Genomic DNA, 6000 nt, shown 5'->3' on the forward strand with positions numbered 1-6000 from the left:
CTGGATGGATTGCTGTCACTGACGGAAAAATAATTTCCCAAGTTTATCAAGACATTTTACAAGAAAACTTAAGACCATCTGTCCACCAACTGAAGCTCAACAGAGGATGGGTGATGCAACAGGACAACGACCCAAAGCATAGAAGTAAATCAACAACAGAAATACGCCTTCTGGAGTGGCCCAGTCAGAGTCCTGACCTCAACTCGATTGAGATGCTGTGGCATGACCTCAAGAGAGCAATTCACACCAGACATCCCAAGAATATTGCTGAACTGACACAGTTAACATTAGCCTAGGGGTTCACATACTTTTTCCACCCTGCACTGTGAATGTTTACATGTTTTGTTCAATAAAAACATGTAAACATATTTTTTTGTGCAGTATTAGTTTAAGCAGACTGCGTTTGTCTATAGTTGTGACATAGATGAAGATCAGAGCACATTTGATGACCAATTTATGCAGAAACCCAAGAAATCCCAAAGGGTTCACATACTTTTTCTTGCCACTGTATGTTGGAACCTAAGAAAACAAAGAAGATTCACAACACTTTTAACACCGTCATGCCTCTTTTAACCCACTTTTTGACACTAACTTCCACTTTTGATCTGCTTTCTGCTGCTTCAAATCAATTTTTTCCTCTTTGAACACACTTTTTTCAAGGTTCTGCCACTATTAACCAATTTTTGCCACTATTAACCATATGTTTGGCCCTTTTTTCCTGTTTTTACAACTCTTTTGCCACTTTTGACCCAGTTAGAGTTACCATCATGTTCTTGCAAAATTTCCTTTTAATCATACCATATAGATGCAAGAGTGTCTGAACCTCCTGCAGTGGTGCACCTGCATGTGAACCAATGCAAGACTAAGAGCTGACATCAAAACACCTCAGGGTTTCTAAAACAGCTTTTTTTTTTTTTTTTAAATGGGCAACAACCTCAGAGTACTTTGCATCAACACCACACTTTCCTGAAGAATTTCCAAATGCACTGTTAATGCAAACTTTCCCTCACAGAAACTCGTAAACAGTCCTACCCATCCCCCTACCAACCACACTGGAAATACCCCCACTTATGGATCAGTTACATTTAATTTCTCCCTTTCTGAAATGAGCAGAAATGTCCCTGAAAAGACATCTGGATGGAAGCATCTGTTAGTCCAAAACCTGTATGCACCTCTTAGTACTAATACTGCCTTCACAGATATGCAAGTGACCCATGCAATGAACACTAATACACCCCACACTAGTACAGATGCTGGCTTTAGCATACAGCTGCCAAATTCTACTAAGCAGTACTTAACTATAGTAATTTGTCTTAGACTTCCTGTTGTACATGTGAATGTTTTTTCTGTGGTTCGAGGTTAAAACAGTGAGTCCCCCTAGATTCAAGTGTGAATGCTTCTCTCTGGTTTGAGGCCCCTAGAAGAAAAGGCGTACGTGGGACCTAAATCGAACTTCCGTTTCCTGTTTAATTTAGGTTGAAAAGGATTTGGAAATCACCATTGTCTGTTTTTATTCACACTTGACGCATGTCCCATCTTTTTTGAAAAATGGGTTTTTAAGTTCTAAAGTGTTTTTGCAATAAACCTTTCTTTTTCTGAATTTTATGTTTTCTCATTTCAAATTCTCATTATAAAGTAAATTTCTTCTTACTGTGAATGTTTTGCAGAGACATGAGCATGCTCTCTCTCCTCAGGGTTAACTGTAAATAAAACAGTGGCCGAAGAATAACATCACCTCCCGGAAGTTAAACAAGTTGATGACGTCATTAATTCAAAAATATTCAGAGAATATAATCATTTATCTTTACAAATAAAGTTTTTATCCAATGATGAATTACTGTTCTAATTTTTAGAGCTTCTTTTGTGCTCATGAGAACTTTCCTCTGTAGGCTGAGGTTGGAAACAGCCGGATCCTGAGAGGAAACCACACTTCTTATGAGAGAGATGATTTTGACATACACTGTAAAACACAACATCCATTTTACTCAGAAACAGTGAGTTGACATTACTGCTTTTTGTAAATCTGCTCTAAATACTAATTATAAACAGGTTACTTGTACTTCTAGGCTATAACAGCTAAAGGCCTCAATTTACACTCTAAAAATATTACTGCACTATACTCAATTGAATCAGAGAACATTTTTTACACTCAAAAATATGAAGTAGATTTCAAAGCGCTGGAATGAAGTAAAACAGATCATTAAAATTCAGTACATCTAAATTCTATTTTCAATTCTGTCTACATAAATTGAGTTAGTAGAGTTAGCAAACTAAATAAAGTAAATGTAATTGAAATATTTTGTAAACCATGCAGAAAAAATAAAGAGGAAAAATAAACACACAAAAAATAAGTACACGCAGTTCAAATTTTTTGTTGTCAAAGTTTTAAGCAGTGGAAATACTTTTTTAGAGTAGTCATTACTCATACGTTTATGTTGGATACTTTCCATTAAGCTATGTGTTATACATCAACTGCTGTTTTCCCTTTTTTGTATCATACACTTATCTTGTGGATTAATTAGGGCTGTCAATAGATAACATTTTTTAATCGCGCTTAATCTCACAAATTCCATAGTTAACTTGAGATTAATTGCAAATTTATCACACGTTTTTTGTCTGCTCTAAATGCACCTTACAGGACTATTTCTAAAGATTTAAATACCCTCATCAACACAAGTGGACAAAAATACTTTTTTTTAATGCAAATGTTTGTTCGTGTAACAACCCAAAACAACAACAGACAATGTCAAGAAAATTCTGTAGTCTAAGCTCAAAGATACTGAATGCTCCAAAAATCTTCTGAGAGCATCACGTGGTAATCTCAAGCCCACCAAGCCACAACAGATGGAGATACTGACCTAAATGTAACATTACTGAATAATACTACAGACTTGTAGAAGTTAACTCCTCTGTTGTTCTCAGCAGCTTAACACAGAATAACAAGTCTAATCATTACACATGTACATAAAGAGCATGGTAAGTGAAGTTTAAATCACTTAAAGATCATTTCTGGATCCTTCACACTAAAGCAGAGAATTGTTGTCTCACATGGGGGAAACAGAGGCTCACAATCATCCCCCTCCACAAAATGTGGATTATTTTCCATAAAATTAACAGTAGAAAGATGGGGTTTTGCTGCTGGTAAGAGTCTTGGATGGGTCAAAGGTTAGCAACAAAATTGATTTGACTGCATTTGTATTTTTTATGTAGCGCCACAAATACCCTCTTTACACCTTTGAGGCAAAAAATGCCCCCACTGACTTCCATTAAAACCAGGTTTTTTAATCTCACTGTCATTGCAGTATAAAATCATGCATTCTCTAATGTCAGCATTTCAATGTGAAGAAGTCTAGTGAAATTTGACATTTTTACTGTATTCCACCAGATTCAACCATTTTCCCATTGTAGGACCATGCCTGAAATTCTTGTATATTTTGCTAGTTATATTATGGAGAGTTTCTATGTGTGTGTGTGTGGGTGCGTGCATGCCGTGGTGTGTGTGTGTGTGTGTAAATCTGTAAGCATGCACTGATCATTTCAGGGGTGAAAAAGGGGCATGTTTTAAAGGATGTGTTTCATGTGTCTTTGAAGAGGTGAGTGTGTAAAAACATGGCCTCCTGCCTTTGCTGTACTCAAAACAAAAACAGTTGTTGGTGAGAATATGCACCTGGCTGCTTCCCTAACGGTAAATGGAGATGAGACATTATTTTGGATTATTGCTGAAAATAAGCTCTGTGTCCAATAAAAGTTTATAAAACTTACACGTTTTGTTCATAAAGATAATCTTCATAAGCATCATATCTGGTTTGTTAATCTAACTGTCGAAAGTAAAAAGCTAACTTCATGCTATATTGAACTACAACACGGTCGACTAATTTAACGTCATCACACGTGGACACAACTGAACGGCTCAGTTGCCGCGCTTTGGATGATGACGTCTGTAGTCCTTGTTAGCTATTTTTAGCAACCGCCTTTATTAAGACGTGAGAAGACACACATTTCAAAGGTGGGGTACATTTCAGATGTATTTTATGTCGTAGGATAAAACGTTAAACTCTCTTGAGCTTGTGTTCACCACAGACCTTATTTCAGGCATTTAACCAAAAACGCATTCAGAATTCCCATAGACTTTCAGATGAGGGAACCGAAAGTGCTAAGATGCTAACTTAGGTCATTTTCGCACCTGATAGTCCGGACCAAGGTCCGTGTTTTTGATACATTGTCTACATTTGGTTCGGTCTGTTTGGGTTTCACTCTGTCATTATTGCAACCGGACTAACGGACTTTACATGACGAACCTACGTGATATCGTCATCAACTACGTGGTTTGCGTGTCTCTGTAGTTTACATTGATTGGTCATTTGGCCAGCGGGCGTCTGACGTCAACACATTGAATAATGCGAGTCTTGAATGTTGTAAAAAAATGAATGAAATCGTCATTCTCACCATCAGATTATTGTTGGTTTTCTACTACCAAAAGCGACAGCTTGAAGAGCTGTAAATAAGGCTGGTCCGAGTTCATCTTATGAGTTTAATCATTAGATGACAAATTTATCATCGTCGACAGGAAAGGAGAAGAATGTATTCAATCCTACAAGCCAATGCAACACCGACTCAGGAGAGAAGGTATGTGTTGTAAAACTCTTGAAAAGATGAGCTGTCAATAGTGAGGTATAACTTTATCTACAATTTTATGAAATTTTCTGTGCTTGGACAATCCCCATTTAACATAACGGACACTTCTACTCCTTGCGTAATGTAAAGCAGCTACCATTACCCCACCCTGTCCAGGCTGCTGGTTAATTTCAGTCCATTAGATTGTTGTGGGCTCTTCCACGGCTCATTTTGTTATGGTGATGGATTTCCTTTGCCGGTAGTCATGTCGTAATTTCCTGTCATTGATACGAAGGTCCAAACCTTTCAAAATAATGCTTTCACACTGGGAATGAACTGGACCGTGGTTCCATTTGGTCCGGACCGAGACCATCTTTTTTGGTCGGACCAAGGTCCGGCTGTTTGGTCTGGACCACAGTCCAGGGTAGGTTTCACACCTATCATTTTGGTTCGGACCAAACAGAAAAGTCCGAAAGTCCGGACCAAACGGCGTAGGTGTGAAAGCCCCCTTACTTCTGCGTAGTGTTGCCAACTCCTCAGTAAGGAAAGTAGCTACTGGCTGTCCTAAAAGTCGCCAGAAGTTGCTAAATGATGTCATTACCTAATTTGCATAATCAGCAGTATGCATTTAATTGTAATGAACGCTGTAGGAAAGAGGAAAAACATCATGAGAGAGAAAAAAGTCAGTAAAAAGACCCTTAATATGTGTAGAACTACAAATGAACTTGCTTCTGTTGATTCTTGTTTTTTTAGCGTCACAATTCCAACCCTCCTCCTTTATCTGGGCTTGGGACCAGCAGAAATGACCAGAGATACTCTGGCAGAGTTACTTTAATTTTTATTTTTAGTTTATTATTCAATTTATTGTTCTATTTTTCTTAGAAGTTTAGTTTTCTTATGTTTGGGTTAGTTTTAAACCTTATGGTCCACTTAAAATCCTACACCAAATCCCAGTGAAACATTGATATTTTTAACCAGACCATTTATAATACGTTTATATATATATATATATATATATATATATGTCTTCATTAACCATTTTAAATTGACCAAAACAAGACAATAGAAAAAACAGTCATAGTGCCTTAACAGCGCGGTTAATTTGCAGTCTGGACATGGAGGCATGAGCATCTCCTGCACCGACTGCAGCTGAGGGGATGCTGCGTGAGGATTGGACTGCCTGTGAGCGCTGCTGGACGGGGAGGGGACGCACGGCAGCACCCGCGGAGCAACGACGATGTGTGCTTTCACGTCAGAGTCTCCAAAACTTTCCAGTAACACCAGAAAAGGCGCTACATTTGTTGCTAGTCGCTTTTTTGAAAAAGAGTCACTAGAGGGGTCTGAAAACTCGCTAAATATAGCGACAAAGTCACTAAGTTGGCAACA

Source organism: Cheilinus undulatus, linkage group 23, assembly GCF_018320785.1.
Source record: "Cheilinus undulatus linkage group 23, ASM1832078v1, whole genome shotgun sequence".
NCBI lineage: Eukaryota > Metazoa > Chordata > Actinopteri > Labriformes > Labridae > Cheilinus > Cheilinus undulatus.